Below are 24,058 nucleotides of genomic sequence, written 5' to 3' on the forward strand. Positions count from 1 at the left end.
TTTACGGTGATCGCCGGTAAAACTCGTCCCAAATGACTAGCTCACGGTACATAATAACCATTTTATCGTAATAGATGTAAATCGATTATGCTTTTTCCTTACGTCCGCCGGAAAATTGCATGACGGTGCCATTAATCAAATTAGTCACCTTAGTTGTATTCAACTACTCAAAAACGCCCACGTCCGTTGCCGTAATTAGCGTTGAACGTGATTACCTTACTCTGGGTTTTATACGTTTAATATGAAGTTCGCGTCAGCATTATTAGCATGAGATGAAAATCAGACAATCGTATTTATTGCTGAAACGTGCGATGAAAATGGAAGTATAAATTGCCATAGCAGAAGCTAATTAGCAAGCTTAAGGATGTGAAAATTCTCAAGTGCCCTATGAGAAATATTACTCCGTTTCCTGATATTACTTCATTTCAGTTCTTATTTCATTATGATATCATTCGACTATCAAGCCAATCTTAATGGTTGGATTACCAATCTACCTTCAGTGCATTTGTATTCATTAATATTAAACAATTCGAAAAGCAAAAGTAAAAAAGGGGAAACTTATTAAATTCGAAAATGATCTTGCCAAGTACGGTAAGAGTGTACCGTATCTCTAGGAACTTGTACGTATTTATTATATATACATCGACCTTGAAGTCATCGCGTGCAAGGAAACCGTTCGTTAATGTTTATGCAAAATTTTTGCGTGATGGAACAAAGAAATGTATGTGCGCGCAGAACGAGGAAGGCGAAACTCGTACTACGGTGCGCCGTAATACAAAGGCACTTGAAGACCTTTATCGAGGAATACTTGGGCGCTACCCAAGTATTCAACCACTCGGTTCCGTCTTCGCTCCGTAGTCAACCTATATTTTCAAGGCTTCAACGTTGAAAAGACGGAAAAGGCCATTTCCTCCCATTCGCTCCTTCGCGCGCCGCCTCCTCTTCCCTCGCGCGTACACGCAAACGGACACGTGGATCACCCGTGTTTTGTCAGAGATTTGCAATCCTCGCCGGTATTCGCTCGGTGGGTTTGCACGCGTAACAAAGATTTATAGCGATGCACATAAACGCTCACGCGCACGCGAAATTTCTCCAAGGGCGAGGAACTGCAACATTACACCGACTCGCCCCGGTGCAAACGGTAAAAATGAAATACCGCGTCGTTTGCGTGCGCGATTCGATTAATCGGAATTTACTTGGGCGCTATCTCCAGAAATTGGCAGGCCACGATGTTAATTGAAAGATCATAATTCAATTTCGGGCGCGCTACTATATGATCACTTTCGCGAAATGAGTTTTCGTACTGCATCCCAATGCCGCGTGTGGAACACCGTTCGCCGCAGTATTTCAGCATTTGTGCGGTTTCGAGGTACGGTGAATTCGAGCGAAGAAATGAGTTTTCGTATCCGTTCAAAGCGAATGGGGAGCATTTGAAAGTTCGAGCATGTTTGTCTTCGGGGAAGGCATATGTGCCTAAGAATAGCTTATGCGACATTATAGAAAATATTTGTATGCGAACGCGCGATTTGACGGTGAAAAATTTTCACATCAGACGCGCAATATCGTACGTTTTTGTCTTCAAGTTAAAATTGCACACGACGGGCAAGAGAAAAGCACTTGACAGTTAGCACGGATAAATAGAAGCTACTGGTAAAGTATCGACTGTTTGATTTTCTCGTCGAAGAAGCGCGTGAAGTGAGTGCACGGACGTCGGCTCTGTCGAGAATGTTTCTTATCGGACCATAGATAAGCAATTTTACGTTTAATTCGATAACAAACGCAAGTTTCCTCATATTTTTGCAGTTCGGAATACACATTTTTTATTTGTTCTAACATATTTATATTGTTATCGCGCAAAAAATTAAATCGTAGAGAATGGTTGCCAGTGCCGTTGTATCACTTTGTTTTTTCTATCAAAATTACATAAGATTTATTCTTGCCTTCGATTTTAGCGAGTTTTTTTTTAATATAGAAAATAAGCCATGAAATATATCTTGTTTTTATCAGCATTAATAAAGTGCAATGTTTAGTTTCTGAGAAATAAGGAAGTCATTTGAGAAGACTTATATCGTTACATCTGTGAGGACTTTTTTCTACCATATAACCAGTGTATGACACGCGGGATATAAAAAGCGATCATTGGAAGATTAAACATTCCGAGTCTGTTCTCGATGTAACCTATTTGTGGCCGATAATAACGTCCAAATGACATGCGCCCCGGGCTAACTTGCGGATGGAAGATCAATTTTGAAACCTAAATCAACATTGCATTATTCTCCGCGATGGAGGAGTCCATCGAGATTTATATAGTTGCGTGCTGTACGAAGGAGGAGTACAGCGTCCTGAATTTACGCAAGATTAAGTTCCATATTACTCCGCTACCGCAATTATGCGCGTATAATACTGCGCGTATATTCAGTGTGTCACGATGAATCGGCTCTCTAATCTCCGTAATGACATAAACATTTATAATTGTAGATACGGGGCTCGTTTCACAGCCTCGGGGCAGTAAAGCCGAGAATGTGATCACGCTTGCACGATCTCGGAGCAAGTACGAGAGCAGCCTTGCGTGCGCTCACATCGCCGGACTCCGTCGAGGGCTAACAATACGGTTACGCAAAAAGCGTTCCAGTCTGCCTTCCATATTAAAAAAAAGATATTTCTGAACTTCTTTCCGACAGGCAACTCTCATCCGCTATATAATTCGCTATACCTTTTATAACAGTATCCTACTTTTCTCGGCTCCCCCGACAATACCGAAATAAATACCGTTGAGCTGAATTACTAGTTTCGGAGATAAAAAGAAATCATATGGCATCATAGCTGACTTGCCATTTCAAATCCTTTGATGAGAGATTTCTTTCGCGTTGAAAAAAAAAACGTGGGTTCAACGTCGCAGTAAAAAAAAAATGTCATTAAATTTTAACGATTGTTTTGAAAAAATGCACATTGTTAATAGCTTTTAACACGTACATAATGTACGTTGCTAAGCGTTTTCGCTATATCCGATAACCGAAAATCAATAAGAGCAGTTATGATCAGTTATAAATGACATAATAATGACACGGGGGTTAATTAGTCGCGAATAATTATAACGATACATTTATCACTTTAACGACGTGTTCGCGGCCGACACTTATTAATAAAATTATATTAAACCAGCAGTATATATTAGAACAGACATATATCTTAAAAGAAACCCCCTTTTCCGCTATTAATTCCAAAGTCGTCGAGTAATGATAAATTGACGGAAGAGTGTAATAAACTGGAGGGCTTAATATAAAAGTGAACCGAGTCTGTGATCGCTGCATGTAAAATTAGATATCCCCCGCGTATTGTTGAAGACTCAACGCTTCTCAGCGAGGCCGACGCAACGATTCACGACCATATTACTTTCTGCGTCCTCGGAGAGTGCACGGAGCATCTCGCAGACAAATCAAAGAATACGCTGTAAGAAACGGTACGTGCAGCGTGCAGAAATGGTCTAAACGCAACGTACACTTACGTGAAACTGAGAAAGTACATATGTACATTTTCAATTACGTACCATAAATACGACATCGTTGCTTCAGTTATTACGGGCACGACCATTAATTACGTCTACGGAGATACCATGAGATTAACTGAGAGCGATTAAGCTCAAATGCGTTTTCTTCAAAGGAATCTTCTTCTGGTCTTGGTCAAGTTCTACCTCGAATCGCTCTATTAATGCCGTAATCGGGAAATGGCATAATTTAAAAGATCCGGCGGCTAATTAAGTGCCAGCGACGTAAGAGAGCGTATTAAGGGAGCGCGGCCTTATTTTCCACGGCTATATTTTACGAGCGCCATAAAAGTCGGACATACGGCGATAGGTGAACACATCCCCCTTTATTTGTCCGATACGTCGGTTAACAAAGAATGATCGGCTGTAACGATGATAATCAATCGTACGGCAGTGGAATCTTGCGGCGGGCAAGCCGGTGTAATTCGACGAACGCGGAACCAATTAAGAGCAAGTAATATGGCAGTGCATTAGAGACGCCGGCGCCACTTCGCGAGGCATTAAGCACCCACGACTCGCCTCGTAGCGCGAATCAAACGCACTGAATCAGCGGAAACGCCGGGGCGTCAGTCCCGTCGAGATTTCTATGTATCCTCAACACCTCCCGGTCGCGGCCTCGCGTCGAGAGAGAGAAAGAGAGAGAGAGAGAGAGGGAGGGAGGGAGGGAGGAAGCCGCGGGTTATACGGAGGCGTTCGAACAAAATTACGTGCTTGCTGATATCCTTCCTAATTATTGGATCGGCGACTACCAGGGACGCTCGATATGACAGACAGGAGGGATCGGTCTTCGGCGTTCAAACGATATGCGCTCACGGGTACGCCGGAAGGAGGCCGCAAATAGGACGACGGTGAGGAGACGGTGCGGATGCTGGGTGAATCTAGACGGCGGTTATTTAGCAGAAGATAGTGGAGCCTACTGCGAATGCGTTCCCCGGCGCGGCATGCTACTCTCCGCCAAGGGCGGCGAGGAGGAAGAGGAACCGAACTAGGAAGACCTGGAGGAGCGAGAGAGGGGGAGGAAGAGGAGAGGAAGAAGCGGATGACCGAGGAGGATCAGGGGGAGGGGAGAAGGAGGAGGAGAAGGAGGAGGAGGAGAAGAGGAAAGACCCTGGGCTGCCAGGCGCTTCACTCCAGGCGCGTATATACACCGTGGGCGCCGTTGCTGCGATGGAACACACCGCGAAAGCAGCATCGACTCAACGGATGAACGGTAGGCAGGCTTCTCCACGTACTCACGTATCTACGTACGCAGGTAACATAGCTAACGTAGGTACGTACGTACGTACGTGTAGTCCGCGCTCGGCGTCGGGGGTAGGTTCGTTGACCGCTGTGTGACTCTTGTCTCTACCTCTCCTCCTTCTCTCTCTCTCCCCCTCCCTTTCTCGTCTCTCCCCCTTCATTCTCTCTCTGTCCCTCTCGCTCACCCAGTCACTTCTTTCACCTTAACGCTACGTGTATCTCGTTCCGTCTCTTACCGCTACCGCCGCTCCCCCGCCACCCCGTCTCACTCCTTCCGCCGGCTACGTCGCCGCTCCTCCGCGGCCTTGGCGATTCAATGCCCGCACCAGATAACTCCCCATCCAGATAATAGATTATTTCATACGTGTAACTAGTCGTTGCTGGTAGCGGGGGCCTCCGCATACCCCGTTCGCCGTCAGCGCATCACTCGCCTCCGCCGTTTCGCTCCGTTCCAGCGCGGCCGTCCTCTCGCTCCGTCTCGCACTCGCGACCATGTCCGCACGCCACATTACCCGCCCGGTTATACGACGTTACCCGGAATGATCCTCTTATCGGGCGCGCACATACGTATACGCGCGGCGGCGAAGGGACGCCCTTGAGGATTCGCGTAGGACCGACCGCGAAGTTCGAGGTCGTCCCTGCGTTTCACGGTCGACTCTCCCGCAGGTGCGGCTTACCGCAGCTGCGGCACGGTGAAATTGGTGCACGCAATGACGATACGCACGTCGGGGTTCTAGAATGCTTTTACTTTCCGATTGGGAGCGTGAACTCGCTCCATCACGGAGAGATTCCAGGCGGGATGTGTCCTCTATTCCTCGGGTATGATGCTTTTAGCGGATCGTAAATTAGTTATGAACCAATGGTATGACGCGCCGAATCCGCATATCTCGCTCGCGAGACGAACACATGAAGCCCGTCCGCCCGTCGAAATTGCTAACAGGAGTTTTAAGTAGCTACAAAATACAAACATTTCGTATGTTGCGCGCATGGAATTGAATTTCGCTTCCAATTAAATCCCCGCAACGATATCGAAGTAATTTCTCGCTTTTTGTTATTACCCGTGCAGTAAATTAAAAATACGTTGGAATTAAATATCGGGGCATAAAAAAATGTACAATTTTTCCGTTTTTAATTAAAAAAAATTTGTATAAGTTCTAACAAAAATAGAATTTTTTACTTAATACATTGAATTTTACCTTAAAAATTTGATAACAGTTAGTAATATCGGTACAGCTCGACACGAGTACAAATTACGTCGAGCATTCATATTCAAAAATATAATACGTATAATTTATTATTTTCTAAAATAATTAGTTATATTAAAACATTTTTGAATACACATAAAAATACGCGAATTACTCGTGCATTGAATATTATTTCTTATATCAATGATTCCTCTTTATGCACTGAAATATTTTCTTTCTATGAAGTTATTCGCAAACAGAATGAAAAAAGATGCCATAATAACCATGAATATTAATTGAAAAACAGTGGCTCTTATATTGTACAATGTTTAAGAATAAGATACGCGATAGAGAAATGAGCAATTAGCGCATTAACTATTGCTTATATTTATTTAAAAAATTGCTTTCGTACAATTTATATATAGAACAAATGTAATATTTTACAGATTGTAACAAATTGGCAATTAATACATATCAACAAATGCAATAACGGAATAACAGATGCCAATCATCTATACGGTATTGCGCAATCGAAAACATCGATGTCATCTTCTATGAGAAATATTTACAACTAAGAATATCTGCAAACGGGACTTGCCTCCTTCCTCTCCGGTCGCATTTTTGCATAGGGAGAACTATAATTCGTATAACAGATCGACCTTGAAAGAAAAAAAAGTTGCTTCGCTGAAGTCTGCCTCACTATAGACGACAATTAAGATTCCATTAGGGGCCGCAGATGTTTTCGGTCTCCTTTCACCTTCTCGGCGCATAATTGATGGCTGGACATCGTTGTTCGCGAGGCGGCTCTCGCGCGGAAATCGCGCGTACCAGAGGCGTGATCGCCCGCGGGGAAAAACGTCGCAACGCGGAAAAGCATCGCGCCGTCGGCACGACGAGGAAGTTCTGCGCACCGACCTTAATGCAAATTCACTCGTGGCAAGCGCGTTCTTCCCGTTCTCTCTTCCTCACCTTGCACACGGAGCCGACTCGATCAGAAGTCACACGACGAAACTGATCGCGCGCGCCGCGGGAACGAGCCCGCGCGCGATGGATGAGAACGAGACCGGAATCGCCGAGGCTTCTCTTGCTTTTCCTCTCCTCTGTGCCGATTCGCGTCTTTCCAAGAATCTTATTTACATGCGCACGCACGCGGTGTATTGTTTATCGTGCGGATCGGGCACATGTCCGTTCATACTTTCGACGATACGAATGAACGATGATACCGCGGTGTCATCGGATCAGAGATATATAGAGATTCTACGTTCGCAAAGAAACTTTTTCTCGTTGAAATTAAGTACAGTATTAACTTAAAATTTGCCTATTTTTGTTAATTTAAATTTGAATTGCATTTTTTTTTTTTAAGAAAACTGGTGCACATATTTTTAATACTTTAATACATATTTTACATTTTAAACGTAGTTTAAATATAAAATATGTTTGGTTATTTTTATTTAATTGTATGCAATTTGAATGATTTTAAAAAATATACACTGTTGTGCTTCTTAAGATAGAAATATTAATAGTTGGAAACATATATGTGCCACTTTGCACGAATGGAAATTCTAATAATACGATCTAAATGGTAATAATATTGTTCAAATTTATATTCTCGGTTGAAACGATCGCGGGAAAATGTGTTGGAGATAATATCCGAAACTAATAAACTCGTAGTGCGGTAATCTCCGCAAATTTTATACGCTGCCTATTTCTTTTTTTTTTTCCTAATAAAATCACACTATTACGTGCCATCTATCTGTATCGATACATCGCGATCGAAGAAATGGTTACTTCATAAGTTTCGCATACACTCGTCCATATCAGGCATTATGCATACCGTATCGTCGAATTGAATAAGATATAGACTGCAAATGGGAAACATCATATGTTAATGCACTCCATTATCTACGCACGTTCCGCATTTCTCACTTCTGGCCCCGTCGAGGTGTACGTGCGAATTATTCAACTCAAATCAAACGGCAGCGCGACCAAGCGAATTACATGTCGTGTAGCACAAGGTGGTGGTGGTGGTGGGAAATTGACTCGAACCAGTTTTAATGGTCAGCCCCCGGACTATCCTCCCGGTAACTTTACATTCATGGAATGGGAGCACGGGGACTGATCCTATCGCCGTAAGTTTCGCGCTTCGCGACCGAAAAATGACTCCGGGTAGGTCGATGCCCGACGGTGTCAGCGGTTACGCATACTTTCATGGCCGCGCGTACATATTCCCTCCCTTCCCCCCCCCATCCCTCCCTTCTTCCGTACTCTCCTTAATGGTGGGATTCTTTACGAGCGAAGTGTGAACCGAATCCCCGTGGGTATGTTAGCAGAGCGCTTAGATAAAACTGGAAATCTTATCGCGCATTGGCTACTAATTGGGGTGCATACTGCGAGTCTATATATTGTCCCGCGTCTTAATTAAATCTTTGCATACCGAGGTATCTCGGTGTATCATGTCGCGTATCATAATCCAACTTTACGCATGCAAATAATGATCTACGTATCAAGACTTAAATTTTAATGACGTTAAAACAATTGGGAACGGACTTGTAATTAAATAACTGGTTACAACAGGTACCGCAAGCAGCGAGATAATTTAAACGTTAAATACCTCCCCCGATAAGCACAATCCGCTTAGTTTTCCATTATTCATACGTGGAGGTCTCTCTCTCTTTCTCTTGTATCTAGATTTATTTTAAATTAATTAACAATTAACTTCAATGTCGTTTAGTTTTGTACCCATGAACTTTACTGATAAGCACAACATTAAAGTTTCACGCTCTCCTCGCCCGTGCTTCCTCATTGTTTAGATGCAAAAGTAAAAATCTCTGTTGGCCAAATTCATTTTAAGTAATTAATCATTTAGCTAATTAAAGGAAAAGGCAAACGAAATGGATAGACGCCGAGGCGATGCTAGTTGTTATCGCGAGACATCGAATGAATAAGAAATGTGCTCTTGCCGCTAGTACCGTTTAGGCTCCGTCCGTACCCACGGGACTTTACACAGATGTTTAGTTAGCGCGACTGTTATCTTTAATCCTTTCCCTGATACAATGACTACGCGTACTTGTGCTGTATCCAAGATGGATTATAACTTCTGAGCGAAATTCCGTTATAACGAGAACTATGTCGCGTGAAAATATCGATCACAACCAAGCGTTCTTCCACGATCTCTTTGCGACGCAGGTTAAATGTTTCGCGTTATTGTTTCGAATTTATTTGATCGTCACTTGGACCCGTGATTTATCCGCCATGGGTACGTAAGCGACATTTTGCGAAGGAAGATAGACGACTGGAGCTATATATACAGCCTCCATATTCCGACTAAAAGAAGCAGCGCGCGTTCTCCACTTTGGTTCGCGCCGCGAAATAAAAGCCGTATGAATTCTTTTGATCGAGGGAACGCGTGTGTTTCGCAACACGAACCGCAGGCGAGGCGCAAACCATTTCCGAACGAAGAAAACGGTTAGAGGTACGAAATGGGAGGGAGGGAGGAAAGGCGGACGAAATTTGCATTCGGTCTTCGGCACACTCGAACGGGCATGCACAAAGTGCAGATTGTAATTGCGTAAGATAAACACGCATACGTTATGCTTATGCGTGCCAGTGAAAGTACGCCCGTGAATTCACGGTCACGTACACGTGCACACGTATATCCGCGAAATATAGAAAACGCGGGAAATACGCGTGTAGACATTGAATGTGTCTGCGGATTCATTACGTAGATTCACATGCCACGCGATAACGTTTTTCCGGCTTTCCACTCTTCCCGGCGTTTCCCGTTACTCGCGTTTCCCCCACCCCCGCTAATCCTCCGCGGGCGCGATTATACACGCGTGTAAAGATGATCCTTTTCATCCTCGCCCGCGGGCGCGGAAAACGCCAGTGCGCGACTATTTAATCGCGCTTCAGTCGCGAGGCGATTTGCCTTTTGTATTCCCGCGCGATGCGATCGCAAACGGAACGCCAGGTAGACGCGTGTAATCGAATGCCCGTCCGCCTAGACGCGGCTGCGAATAACTGTTCCGCATTTCGGAGCGGACGCGGCGGCCTTTACGGCCTCACGGCGCGACGCGACGGTGCAGCCGGCGCGCGCTCCTCTCCGGCTTGGTATGCGCGCCGACGTACCCCGGAGTCCCGGCGCGTAAAGAAATTGTCCGCGTAACAATTCGGTAGCCCGAGTAGCGAATGGGGGTCAATAGTGTAACCGTGACTCGACACGTGCCGTTATGCCGGCTCCTTACGTCAGCCGGCCGCTACCGCTTTCGTCCACGAAAACCAGTCGTTGCCTTTAAGAAACCGGTCCGTACGTATCGCATTCGACGCCCGTGACTAATGACCGAAAGGGCACGAGCCTTCGGGCCTCCAACTGGACTGTCGGCTTTTCTCTTTTTTTTTTTTTTTTTTTTTCAATTGGCTTCATGTTTCCGCCGTGAATATGTGTTGCAGGACAGTTATTTTTGTATCAGCGATAACTCGACTCGATATACTGCGAAACTCCCTGATGGAATTTACGTTATATATACGTGAGATTTTAATACGTGATAGCTGATACGTAATTAAATATGATGTTAGTACTGCGATCCGACGTGTAAAATGTACGTGTGAAATTTATGTCTGAAAATTGGTTTAATTTATTAGATATTTCGTCGGAATTATTTTCACCAAATGTTTATTGTGTGTTTTACAGAGAGTTTTTAATATGATATTTTAATACTATTCATACGCCATGCACAAAAAGTTTGCTCTTAAATAAAAAATAGAAATTAACATATTCCACATTTAAAGGGCATGTTCTCTCAATGAATCTGTTACAGTTCTATCGTGTTAGTTATAATATCAATTAAATTATTAAATTAATGCATATCAGGTAGAATGTAGATGCGTATAAAAATGTAAATTTAAAATTATGTTTACGTGTACTTTACAATATATCGCGCAACGTGGTAATAAAAAAGTGCGCCAATGTCGCCGCCGTAATTAATACGTCGTATCACGCTACTTAAAAATTTATATTCCTCTTTTTCGCAAGACTCGTTCGCGATTAGGGTAGCGATCGCAATGTGTTCGCGGCGGCATCTTGACACAGTGCTTAACAAAGCTCGAATTCGTCAATTACGCGGCTATTCGCATCGCGTAAATCACGTAACAGTAAGAAAAGAAAAAGCAGCTGAAAACCCGTGAGATGGGAACGAGGCGAAAATATGAAATTTACATTGAATGTGGGCAGAGTTCGCTTATAGTCGACTGGTCGTGGCGCCGACAAAAATTATCCTGACGTTGTTACCAACGGCACAAAGGCCGTTACAAGTTAGTAACTTGTACCGCTTCGCGAGGCACTTTAACAACGCTCAACTCGGAAACACGTCCGCGGCCTTATCAAAATCCCGGCTGAGCGTATTAATTAGCGGTCATGACATTTTTTTATATCGACCCATTAACTTTGCGGTGATTCTTTTGTCGGCGTTACAATTTTCAATTTTTCAAGAGAAGTCGTTCATCTTCAGTTCTCATTGGCAATTAAATAATTGAGTTATTTCACCCTACGTTTATAATTCCAATTTCTTCTTCTTTTTTTTTTTTTCAAGAGATGTGCGAGTAGTCGAGAAAAAAAGGTAACGGCAATTTTTTTGCAAACCTCTTTTTGCTCGCGCGTATTTCTTTTAACAATTTCCACGTGAAATTTTATGTATCGGATGCGGCATCTCGGCATCAGGCCGATTTAAAAGAAAAACGAGGAAGTCTAGGCATATTGTACGTAACGGCGCATCGATCGTAATGAAGACGCGCAGAATAAATCCATCTGGACGGACCGTAACAGCGCACGGCACGGCGGATGCGCGGCTTTGAATTTCTAATATCCATCGAGCACGCGCGCGCGAGAGCGCGTATCAGAGAGCGGCCGCTTCGGCGAAGGTACGAAAAGAAGAAAGGGGGTAGCCGCGCACACCGGTTCCATGCATCAGGTTGTCTTTTCTGGGAACGTACGCGACCGGTATATATAATATATATACATATACGCGAGTATAATTTGTTTCGATACCCGGCGTGGCGAGAGAGAGAGAGAGAGAGCGTGGCAGGGCGTGGGCGATCTCGGAACGGGCCTCGGGGCGACGTGCCGCGACATAGGCGATATTGGCCTGGCTGCCGCCGATGAGCTGCCGCATCGCGGCCACGGTTGCGGTTGCAGGGCCGAGGTTGTCTTCCTCTCCGAGGTGGAACGAGGTCCGTCGTCGCCACCGCCGCCACCGCCGCCGCCACCACCAGCACCACCGTCGATCGACCGTGAAACGGCGGCGATCGGCCAGGAAACGCTCGTCGAGAAATTGATTTGTCATTACCCCGCCTATGCGGAGCTAAGCGGTTACGCATGGTCGTAAATGGTTGCGCTCTCGATATTTATATACGTGTGCAAGCGCGCCGCTGAAGATGCCGAGAGATTTTTGAGAGCCGTGTCCCCGGGACATACACGCGTTACATGGGTTACCACATATGACCGGATGTGTATGTGTACGGGGAAGGAAAATGCACGTAAGTAACGTGCGCTCGCGTGCGCGCGGACACGGTCGCTATTCCCACCTACCATCACGCCGGGACAGGCGGTGTGCCTACGAAGCACGTGATAAATCGATGCCATTGAAGCTTGATGCGGGAACGGAATAAGAATGTACCACGGGGTCTCAGATTATCCTCGGAGATTCCTTTCCGAGAGCGGAGATAGGACTTCCCTGCTCTTTCGCGCGCGCGGTACACTCGCGCGCTTCCCAGGAAAACGCACTTCGGGAAGCGGAGTTTCACCGGGATTATCGCACGCGCGAAGGGTTCATTATACTCCAACACGCTCTCGCGCTACTCGCGCCCGCACGTACTCGACGAGGCTGCCGAGCCTCGCGTAAATCCCTGCACCATCTCGCATTCATCGCGTGCGTGTCACCGAGGAGGAGGAGGAGGACAAGGAGGATGAGGGAGAATTTATTTAACGTATATCGCGACATAAACTTCCGCGATGACAATGCGCGCGCGAGAGAGACGCCCCCGTAGGAAGCAGACGTGGAAACTGGAAAACACGCCACAGATGGAATTGATAGACAACGCGGCCCTAGAAATTAAGACTTCCGTCCTGGGAACGGGTTTTGCCACGACGACGGCCTCGTTCTTGCTCCAGAGGGGGGGCGAGGGGAAAGAGAGGGGACGGGGTGACACGCTTACAGTATCGCGCTCTTTCGGTGGGAAATTTTATTAAAACGGCTTTCATAGCTCGTCGCGGTTCTCCCCCCCCCCTTCCTCCCGGGTGAAAAACTCGGAGTCATTATTCGCACTTGTACACGCCAGCTTCCAAACCGGAAGTCTCCGGTCAGTCCCCGAGGGTAAGGCTCAGCGCGAGAGACGCGCGGACATTAATCCTCCTTGATTCTTAACGAGCCTAGGTAGTCGGAGACGAAGGAAATAAGGGACAGTTCCTTCAAAGGCTGCGCGCCATCGGTATAGATGCCGATAAGCGCCGCTGAAAAATATCGCGCATAACTCTGTAATGAAGCACCGGCGCCGACCGGGAAAAATGCCGGTGCCGCGCGCGGCGCGCCGTTAATAGACGTATTTATTCTATTTACCCCTTAAACACGCCACACTATAGACACGACGTGTCCCCGCGCCGCGCGTTCTTGACGCTCAGATAAATCTGACGACACGTCAGAGATAAGATCTCCGACGTGAGGGCGCGAGGTGACGGAGGAGGGGTAGGGGGGGGGGGAGGTATGTGAATTTTTGCCTGGCGCGCGTCTTGGACGCGTCCGCCTTCTCTCCCTCTATCACCACCTTCCCCCCTCCCCCCCAGGTAAAGCTTATCACCGAGGACACCGTGTTTGCTGGCACCGGAACTGATGAGGTCTTTAGCTGCCGCTCTCGGTTGATGGATGGAGGGGTTTATGTTGCGCCTGTAAACCTTCCCTTTCATAAAGATCCATAAGCAGGATTACGAACAGACTCAATTAGGCCGCAACACCTCGCGAGACAGAGCGAGGCACGCGAGAAAGCCCGTAAGCGATTACTTTCTTTTACGGCGCGGCGCGCCGGAATATCGTTTTTTGTTCGCAAGTGACGGAAGCCGGAGAAAGAAGAGAGGAGAAAGGACGGGAGGAGAGGGAGTGACCAGAGAGGCACGCGAGACAGAGAAAAGAGAGGCGAGCGAGATGAGAGAGCTTTTTGTTCCGATGTCTCGTTGCAGCGGGGATTAAACGAGGGGGTAAGAGAGGGATATAGTGAGAGGTCGGCGGAAAGTCGACTGAAAATGGACGATCACGACTTGCATTTATAAGCTGCAACGTAACACGGCCATTAATCGCTTTTCACCTGTCGTAAAGTTACTGGCTACCGGCGAGGTAATTTATCGAGAACGCCAGTAAACGTGTAATTACTCATAAACAGCAGCTTTGTGACGAGAGCCACGAAGGCGAGGTGCGCCGCGCCGCGCCACGCCGCGCTCGCGCTTGCGGCACGTAAGCACGTTACGTTCGCACGTTACGTTTGACAGGCGTCAAAAACGTGTATCCGGACGTGTGCGAACCGAAACCGTTTGAGCCGAGAGAGCGACCAATCGATAACGAACAGGAATTACTTTACAAATGCGGCGGCGGCGGCGGCGGCGGCGAGCGTTACGCGGCGGCCCACGCATGGCCGCGGAACACCTCGCGTCCAGCTGGCTCGTAGCTCTCGACGCCACAAGAGAAAGAGATAGAGAGAGAGAGAGAGAGAGAGAGAGAGGAGAGAGCGTACGTGGGAGTGGAGATGAGAGCTACTTTACGTTAAAACATCCAGAGCTTATAGCCTTACCTGGAAGAACCACTATATCCATCGTTGCGTTTATATATAAGCGGATGAACGCTTCCTTTTAAAGAGCGATGAAAGCCTGACGTGGCATTTACTCGCTCTCCTCACGTCAGTGCCATCGGAATATTAGCGTGTCATTAATATCTCATTTCAGTATTGATTTAACGCTTAATTAATATTCATTGAGGGGAGTATATAAAATGTACATCTATCTTCATTAATTTGTCACGTGCACGGTCTGTTTTTCCCCCATATGTTTTTGCATGGCGTTCGCTCGAGGGTGCTCGAAAAATTTGCACGTAAACACGTTGGTATGTGTATTCGAAAAAAAAAGGGGAAAAGGAAAAAAAAAGCGAAGAAAAAGGGGAAAGAGGAAATAGGCGCAATTCCTTTGGCAAATATTCGTGAGCTCTCTAATGCCGCAAGCTTTCTGATTTCGTGGCTTTGACCAATTGCATGCGTAAAACACACTGCCGCGCGCACCTCCGCTACGCAAATACGGCCATCCAGCGCTACGTCAAAAACGCTCGTACAAAAACGGGAATCGCTGGGACACTGTGACGAATCAATATTGCACCCCGAGTGTCACAATGGGAGCGACAAGTACACAGTGCCTGACGTACTAGTTCACTATAGCCAGCGGACTGATGGAACAGGGAGATTGACAGTTAGATGAAATTTAATGATTTTATAAACACCGACCTTTTGAAAGGCTTTGGGTAACAAACGCTGTTTTCTGATGAAACGAGTAATTATTGGCTGTATCAAGTTTTGCATTTCGCGCAAACAGGTGTGACGCGGGGAACGATGTTTGATTTTTAAAAAGGGACGGATCGAGAGAGAATAGGAGAACGGAGACCTTTTTTTTTTTGTAGCTTTCGCCATCCGTCATAATAAACTCAAATACAACTGTGATATATTTCGTGGAATGTGCAGGGCGATAGTGTGTCATTCCACTCATCACCACGTGGTTATTCGTGCGTGCGATCGGATGTTATATATATAAATCAATACAAATGTAGTATAATTATGTAGAACATAATCATTTCTATCTGTTCGGTTTGTTCATTAAAAAAAATCGGAATGGCGCAAGATAGATATCTGATGAACTTAAAAGAGACTTGAACGTGTCTCTGGATCAACTGGTTTTCTCGGTAATATCAGAAAATATAAACATCTCGCAAACTGGATTGCTTAAATATAGATACCACTTATGATACCGATAACCGATAAGCAGTTAGAGTGCATTAATGGCACGCCGCTGCACGCACCCTCTGACATCTCGTTGCGCCCATCGTCCCCCCGGTGGTTAATCGCTGCATCTATCCTGTTGCGTGACAACTCAGAAGCAGAACGAATATAGTCCGTCAGCACGTTTAATATCCCGTTTGGGTTATCCAAAACAGATACTGCGTTCACGCAAGCTCTTAAATTCCGTGTTATTCTTGGTTACGTATACACGTATCCGATAAGGCTCGTTACGCACTTTCCATAAAGTGCAAAATATGGGAAAATTGAATTTCAGTTGATAATCTAACTACTTGGTTCGGATCTACTGTAATAACCGGTCGATAATGCAAGCCTCATTGAGAATTCGATCGATTCTATTTCTTGGAGGATTTTCTAATATGTTTATTGTAAAAGTAGTTAATTTTATTTCGACGACTATGCATTTTTCAAAAAGTCATATCATTTAATAACAGCACTCGTTACTGCATGTTACTTTCATAATAAAACTAACGGTTATCAAAAATAAGAACACATAAACTTGATGACATTTTATACAGAGTGCATTCAATATGCGGTAAACATAAATTTCAGCGTGTAAAATATAACAATATATTGACATATTGCAGCGAAATTTTCGAATAAATACAGAAAGTTTTGTTTTAAGAGAAAAACAAGTTTTTATATTTATACGCGTGCCCAAACTACATACAGTACTCATTAATAAAATTCATTTATTGATTTAATTTATTTTACATGAATAAACCTTTATAATACAAATTAATAAAAAAACGTGTTACGCAAGATAGTTATCGTACCACGTTCTTACGAAGAATGCCTTTCTAAAATCACTCTTAAGACCAAATAATATAGCGATGTCTCTGTCGTGGCTTCAACGTTATACTTATTACTAGAGAGAAAAATTATATTTACGGAATGCATCCTTACAATGCAATATACAATACAAAAGCATATATTATTTTTATCTATCATTAACATGTATCATCATCTACAAGAAAAACTAATTTTGCTATGTTAAAACTTCCTAGCATTAATATTTATAACATCCTAGCATTAAGTTTAAAGCACCAAGAATTTATAAATTGTAATACTCGTAATTCTGACTATACCGGATAATTCTCAGAATACCTAATGAACGATAAACGATAAAGGAACAGCAAAATGTGTAAAGCAAATCCTTGTCGTTCACTTATCCATGCTGAGGTATCCATGCTCCCAACTCCCACAAGAAATGCAATGGGCACCGCCAGCTAATTTAACTTCGCGTATATTTTATGTTGATTAGAAACATGAAATATGACCCATTTCGTATGGCTGATTATAATATTCAATCTCGGGGCACCTTGTATTACTTTATTATTTTCACGAAACAAATCTTGATTTTGTGACATTAAGATATTGTAGTGTATAAGGCATGACCGAACTCGTTTTGATACGTGCAATAACGATCAGGATGAATATGGGAAATCGATGTACGTGTATATCGAAAGCCTACTTTCCCAACTTCGGATGGCATATCCAGCTTTGCAGATTTTTCGTTTATATGACTATTTTTCTTCTTTTTTTTAACTAGATTATCCATTTTTTATTTCAGCTATTGGTTTACCACGATCTACGCATATACTCGTTAAATAACATTCCAAAAAATTGTTTTTTAACCAAAGTATGTTTGCACGGGACGCTCGAATAAAAATTGTTTTATACATTCACGTACTGGTTTTACATATCCACGATTTATCGTTCGCCCGAGAAGTAAAGTGGATTTACATACGTCGTTTTTGAAGATTCAGCCAAATCTTCAAAATGCAGGTCTATAATCTTCGGAATCTCTCTCTCCTGTATGCAGACACAGGAGGAATTTATGCATGTACGTAGACACCAGCGCGCACGTGTAATACACGTCACGCGTTGCGCTGCACTTACCCGTTTCCCAATTTACAGTTCGTACCCCGAGGGGCCCGCGCCGCAAATATGTTAATCCCACCGCGAAATAACTAAACGAGTTCGTCCAGGGTCCACTGATTGCAACAAGAGAATTTCGCCGGGTTCGCGCGAGAGCTCCGTGATCCGTTAAACAAGACGCGCCGTGCGAAAGATGGCCAATGCCGTGTCGTGTAAAATCATCGCCCTGAGTATTCGCGGAATGTCATTTTCCGCATGCACTCGTTCAGTGGAAATCGTAATGGCGATGAGATTTAATATGGGGAAAATTGAGCCGCAATGTGCATCCCCAATGATACTAAATCCACGTTCGAAATGCATTTCGCACGAACGCATATTTAATAGCCGTATTCGTAAAATGATTCGTAGATAGGTTTTAATCAGAAAATAACTGAAATATTTTTAATATATTTAATATTAATATTCAGCGGTGATACTTTAATTTAGAAAAAAAGGAGAAAGTCGTACGAATAAGAATAATTTAATTTTATGTATAATATGTGATAATATAGTTAGTGCGTAAAAAATAAAGTTTGTAGTTAAATTGATTATGTACCTAATCTTTAATTAATTTACGTATCTATTTAAAGAGATCAAAAACATTGGTATTTTCCCTGACAAAGTGTGCGCTTCGAGAACAAAGTTTAAAATTCTGAATCAATATCTGTATAATGTCATACATAATTCCAATAATAAATCTGGATAAAATCTGAAAGGAGATATCAAGAGAGAGAAAGAGAGAGGGAGAAAGATAAAGAGAAAGATAGACAGATTCCTGTTTGAAGCCGCGATTATAGATATCCTGACAGATATCGCGACATCGATGATGATCCGGTTGTCCCACTTACTCGTTCATCCAGTCCCGGACAGTTCTTGGACTATTAAACGAGCCGCTAAACAAGTTAGCAACTGGATTACAATAAGTTACGGGATTAACGACGGGCACGGATGACGACTGGCGGAGTCACAGGTATACGGTTGCGACCGCGTGCTGCGAAAAAGCTTTTGCGAGCAGGTTGCCAGGGACGAGAATGCGCATAGACAACGACCGCGGCACGGGTTGGGTTTCAATGCGGTACGATGTAGCGTTTTACGTGGCTCAATGTAGCGCAAAGTAGCCCCGGAATTTACGACGGCCGCTTTAATGCGCTTTAATGCAGCGCATTCGCACGATTTTAAAGAAACGGGATCGTATCTGTCGACGACGATTTATGAAATATCTCCCTCGCTGTCGGAGATAACGTCAACCCCCGGGATTCCGCGGTCTTGCCCGTATCGCGTTACCGCGCGCGCTGCGTTTCGCGGGAAACGCAACAATTCCGCGCGGATTGCTGGCTAATTATAAACTTCAGCCCAGGAACGAGGCGGATGACTAACAGTGGCGTACGAGTTTGTGGAGGGAAAGTACAAGTCAGTACTTTCAAATTCGTTTTAAGCACGAATCCTTCGGAATCGAGCAGAAGCCTCTAATGAAAAGTTCTATAAACTCTGGAAATAAATTAGACGTAGGAGAAGACGAGCTAATAGAAAAAGAAATCCATAGTATTATTACTCGCGAAAATTTCATCTTCATTTTACCAAAATGAAAATTTAAGCGCCATTGTTAGAAGAATATTGCAGCCTTGTATTATAAATACGTAATGCGATTTTATAAAGCTTCTTATCGAAAGCTCGGGACAAACTTTCGAGACATGATTCTCTCAGGCGTGCACGCGTGTAAATTATGTTAAGATAGCAGTCTTCAATTATGTGCCAAAAAGAGAAATACGCTAAGAAATAAGCTAATTGTGGGTTGGATCTAAATGGGTATTCATTAGCAGTTCGTCGCTGTAATAATTCGTGCGTCCTGTAGTGCCGCATTCTTCATGAGAACTCACTAATATGAATCTTCAAGTATGATAATCGGCGGTGAGATAGTGCTGTTCAATTACACTATCGAAATAAGATAATCAGTGTTTTCCGGTTAAGTAAGTGTCCCCCCCCGATAGTCCCTTTCCGAGAACATACGTTTAATTGGAATGCTCGCTTGTTTTCCAAGTGTAGATCTTATTAACATATTCGACGCGATGCAAAGGATGGGAATTACGTACACATTTCCTCTCTCACAGCACTCCATATCTGATGTAACGAATTACGTTATCTTAAATTGCGTAAATTGTTTTTTATGAACATTTACTATCGGCATTTATACGCTGAAGTCATAAAAATGATTTCAATTAAATGAGATACCAAAGTACATTTAGGAGATTATGTTTTTCTGCTATACGCAATTTAAAAAATTAATAAATATAATTTTTTCCCGTACCTCATTTAATTTGAAATATTGTGTGCGGTATGCACAGTCATACACATATATTTAATAAAAATAAGGATTTTTTACATTAAAAAGTACATTAGTCAAATGTTGTATGTTAATTACAATAATTAAAATATCACAATAAATAAAATAAAGCACAGAGGATATTATTTTTGAAACGACTCTGCAACATTGCACTCTAATACATAATTGCAAAGTTCCAATGTTGCAATAACATTGCAACTTTGCAATGTTGCAATAACATTGCTGTAAGTTTCTGTGCTGTACGGAACATTATATAAAGTAAATACCTGTTATTATTCACGGAGATAATGTTTCAGTTCATTATATCTCGCGAAATAGTCACAATATAATAGTGTACCTCTTCATGAAATATAAATTAATGCATGATATTGATAAATTAAAAAAATTCTTTCTTACTTATTATTTATATTTATTGACGACGAGTTTTGTCGTGGCAAAAATCGTTAGACCAGCGTCCTTATCGTGCGCAAACTAGTATGCATAGCGTATTTGTATTCACAGCTGCGAATACGATTATAACATCTCGTTTTTAGCACGCTATAATCGCCGATAGTAATGAATGGGCAACGGCATAGTTGAAATTTCAGATCGTCCCATCGATGAATAAAAGAGCACCGCAGCTTCACCATCAAGTACCGCGATTATACGCTCATCACACGCATGCTGATATGTCGCATGCAATCTTATTATGTCATAAAGCTAAACCGCTACTTGAAATCGCGTCGTTTAATAGTAATAAAGTTGGCAAGATATCCGTCTACGTAGCGGCTGTTAAACCCAAGCGCGACCCTAATTCCGTTTTCGTTCGTTCACGCTGTATGTGTATTGTGAGAACACGAAAATAATAGGAAGACGGAAGTAATTATTTCGTAGAATGCTTTGATTAGTTTATGATTCGGATACGAGCGTCATCTGCGCCGGCACTTCACACCGATTCGACAAATGTAACATGTACGTTAATAGTTTAACTTTCTTTTTCTATAACGTCGGGAAAAATTTAACGTATTATACGCGTCTCATAAATATCATTTAAAAAATTGTACTCTTGTAGAAATCATCTGGAAAAATATCCCAGCAATAATGTATCTATTGTACCAATGTTGCTGAATTTTACGCAACATAATTTTCTGTAAGACAACAGACAACAGTACTCCCCCGCTGGATTATGTTAAACAAAGTAGCAACGTAATTTGATTCTAGTTGAAAAAAAAAAGGGATCTAATCGTGAGATTAGGCAGACACGGAGATTCGGGGCTTTCGCGCGAGGTCAGAAATCCGAAAGGTACGTCCTGCGGAACCGCGGAAGCGTGGAGCCGGTGAACGTACTTGAAATCACACGGTGGATGGTCCGAATCGCAAGGCCCCCGTACCTTCCTCCTTCTGTATCCCTTTCCCCACCCTTTCACCATCGCCACCTCCACCATCATCGGCTTCTTGCCTCTCTGCCTCTCCCCTCCTCCACCGGGGGGCGTCCCGTCGCACTAATAATTCGTGAGTACATTGCGGTGATGTTGAGCATTCCACCTGCCAACAGCAACCGGGTACATTCCCCCACCTGGTAGTACCGGCAGGAAAAGTGGCCGCACGCCTTGCAATCCCAGCATTTCTGTGTTGGTTGTGGCCGTGAACGGGGCTCAAGTCCAAGGACACGCGGGAGCGAGAGAGAGCGCTTCTTCGAGTGCCTAGGAGAGAGACTTCCCTGCGTGCGGAGGCCCGCCGCGCGTTCTACCGCAGATTTTACCCTGATTTCTATCGGCGCGGCTCGCCACCGCAACCGTCCAGGTACGTGAATCCGACGAAAAGACATCTACGGAGAGAATAGCAGAGAATACGACTCTCGCGCTGGGTCCCCCTTCGGTGGTGTGCGGGATGATGAACAGTGTTGCACCGAGCGGCTCGTATATCAGTGAAATCGTAAAGTTCGACGCGGCTCTTCTCCACGACGGCCGATAGTCTCGGAGATGGACGAGATTCCACCGGACGCCGATTCCGATCGTTTTCCTGTCGACCGGAACGGGTTATGGGAAGTAGACGTCGCCGAGATATCCGCTCGGTGCGACGCTGTCGCGGAAACCAGGGTGACGCAGCGCGAATAAAAATGGTCGACAATCTATCTTGCGCGACAATCATCTCCCCGTGTGCAAGGAGCAGAATCGAATATTTCGCCGAACAGTGAACCTTCTCCAAATGTACACCGGTTAAAGGTCCTCCTCCTGTCGGAGGTAAAAACTGGACGGCAGTGGCCCCCGGAAATTCGGAACTGGGACTATCAGATTGTCGAGCGGGACAGGCCGAAGATAAAGAGAGGGAGGGGGGGGGAGGGCAGAAAAAAATACAAAATCGCATCCCCTTGTCAACTGCGTGCATCTCTTTTTCCAATTAAACGCAAAATTCCCGCTTGTCCCCGGACCGATCGGGCTCGAGTTTTTCCATTTCGCGTTTTCACGTCTCACCGGGTGCTGGACGACGTGTGCGCCCCAATCCACTGACGATACGCGCTATATTCCCGATGAAATCGATAAAGTCCCATCCGCGGCGGTAGTTATAGCCGCGCGCGGCCACGTACGGTGGATCGCGGAAAAACAATTTTCCGTCTCGGTGGTTTCGCGCACTCGAGAGAAATTCCGATCCTCCGATCATCCTGATGGCGATCTGGAATAATAATTGATCGAATCAGCGTGCAAATGTCATTGCGTAATCGCGTCGCGCGGAGCGGGCTGGTGGCGTCGGGCGCGCCGACGTCGGCCGCGAGGACGTCCCGCAATTTTTCCATCAGCCTCGACGTTACGGGGGGAAAACGAAATTACCGCAATGCCGCGTTCGTAGGGCCTCCTCCGCTTCCGCATAACCATAGGATTACGGTAGAAACGCGGTTTTCAATGAGATTGACTGGTGACATAATTGAATCGAAGATTGGCTCTGCAGTTCCCTTCAATGTGAAACGTTAAGAAGATGAAAAGAACGACGCTTGTAATGTCGCAACGTTCCCTTCGTTCTTCTTCACGAGTATACGTCAAGAATATACGTAGTGTCGATCGAGCTCTGTGCATGATGTATAATGATTGAGGAGGGACATTGAGTTTTAAACATATATATCGCGGCCTTTCCTCGAACGTCGAAGTAGAATTCCCGCGCGAGTAGAAACGGTATTGCATAAAGAAGTTTTAAGTAACGGTTTTCGCCGGTAGCGTAATCTTACCTGCACCGATAGAAGTTCCGACCCGCGCTTAATGAGGGTCGTATATAATAGGATGATCCTTCGAATCAGCAGCTTGTACGTGATAAATACATCTATCGAGCGCATCGCACTCGAAGCTCGGGTAGAATCCTCGCGTTAGTATTTTATTTTTTTACGCAGCTACTCTCAAAAATCGGAGGCGGTAGAAATGGGCAGGGTGCCGATAAGTTTTCTATCGATAAGTCGCAATATTTCTCTCTCGTGGCGCGATTTCTTTTATCACTGAAAAACACCTGTGAGTACGCCTACATCGTTCACTGTGAAAACACACTCGAGTCTCGTCGCCAGAGTGCCACGGAGCAAGGTTTAAAATACGTAGTGCGCGGATTTTTGAGATTGTTATATAGTGTAAAAAGTGTGTGCCGGACTAAAGATCGCGTAACAAAAGACTGGCAAAGTGTGAAGATGTGTCGTACACGTTAACACGGATGTCATTCAATGTTCCGTCTCGTTTCGGTTTCTGACTTCGGTAATAACATTAGCTCGGGATTCTCCTG

General features: G+C 44.5%; 1 protein-coding gene and 1 long non-coding RNA gene across 5 annotated transcripts in view; one reads left to right on the forward strand and one right to left on the reverse strand.

Moving 5' to 3' along the window:
• The window catches only part of LOC105832555 (autophagy-related protein 16-1), a 413,425-nt gene that overhangs the window by 41,012 nt on the left and 348,355 nt on the right, over positions 1-24,058 (reverse strand). The gene's annotated exons all lie outside the window — the stretch shown is intronic.
• The window catches only part of LOC118645987, a 49,426-nt gene continuing 43,852 nt past the window's right edge, over positions 18,485-24,058 (forward strand). The window contains exon 1 of the long non-coding RNA XR_004963617.1: positions 18,485-22,105. This is a non-coding gene — a long non-coding RNA (uncharacterized LOC118645987). The remainder of the gene's footprint in view (positions 22,106-24,058) is intronic.

This window comes from Monomorium pharaonis, chromosome 6, assembly GCF_013373865.1.
Source record: "Monomorium pharaonis isolate MP-MQ-018 chromosome 6, ASM1337386v2, whole genome shotgun sequence".
NCBI lineage: Eukaryota > Metazoa > Arthropoda > Insecta > Hymenoptera > Formicidae > Monomorium > Monomorium pharaonis.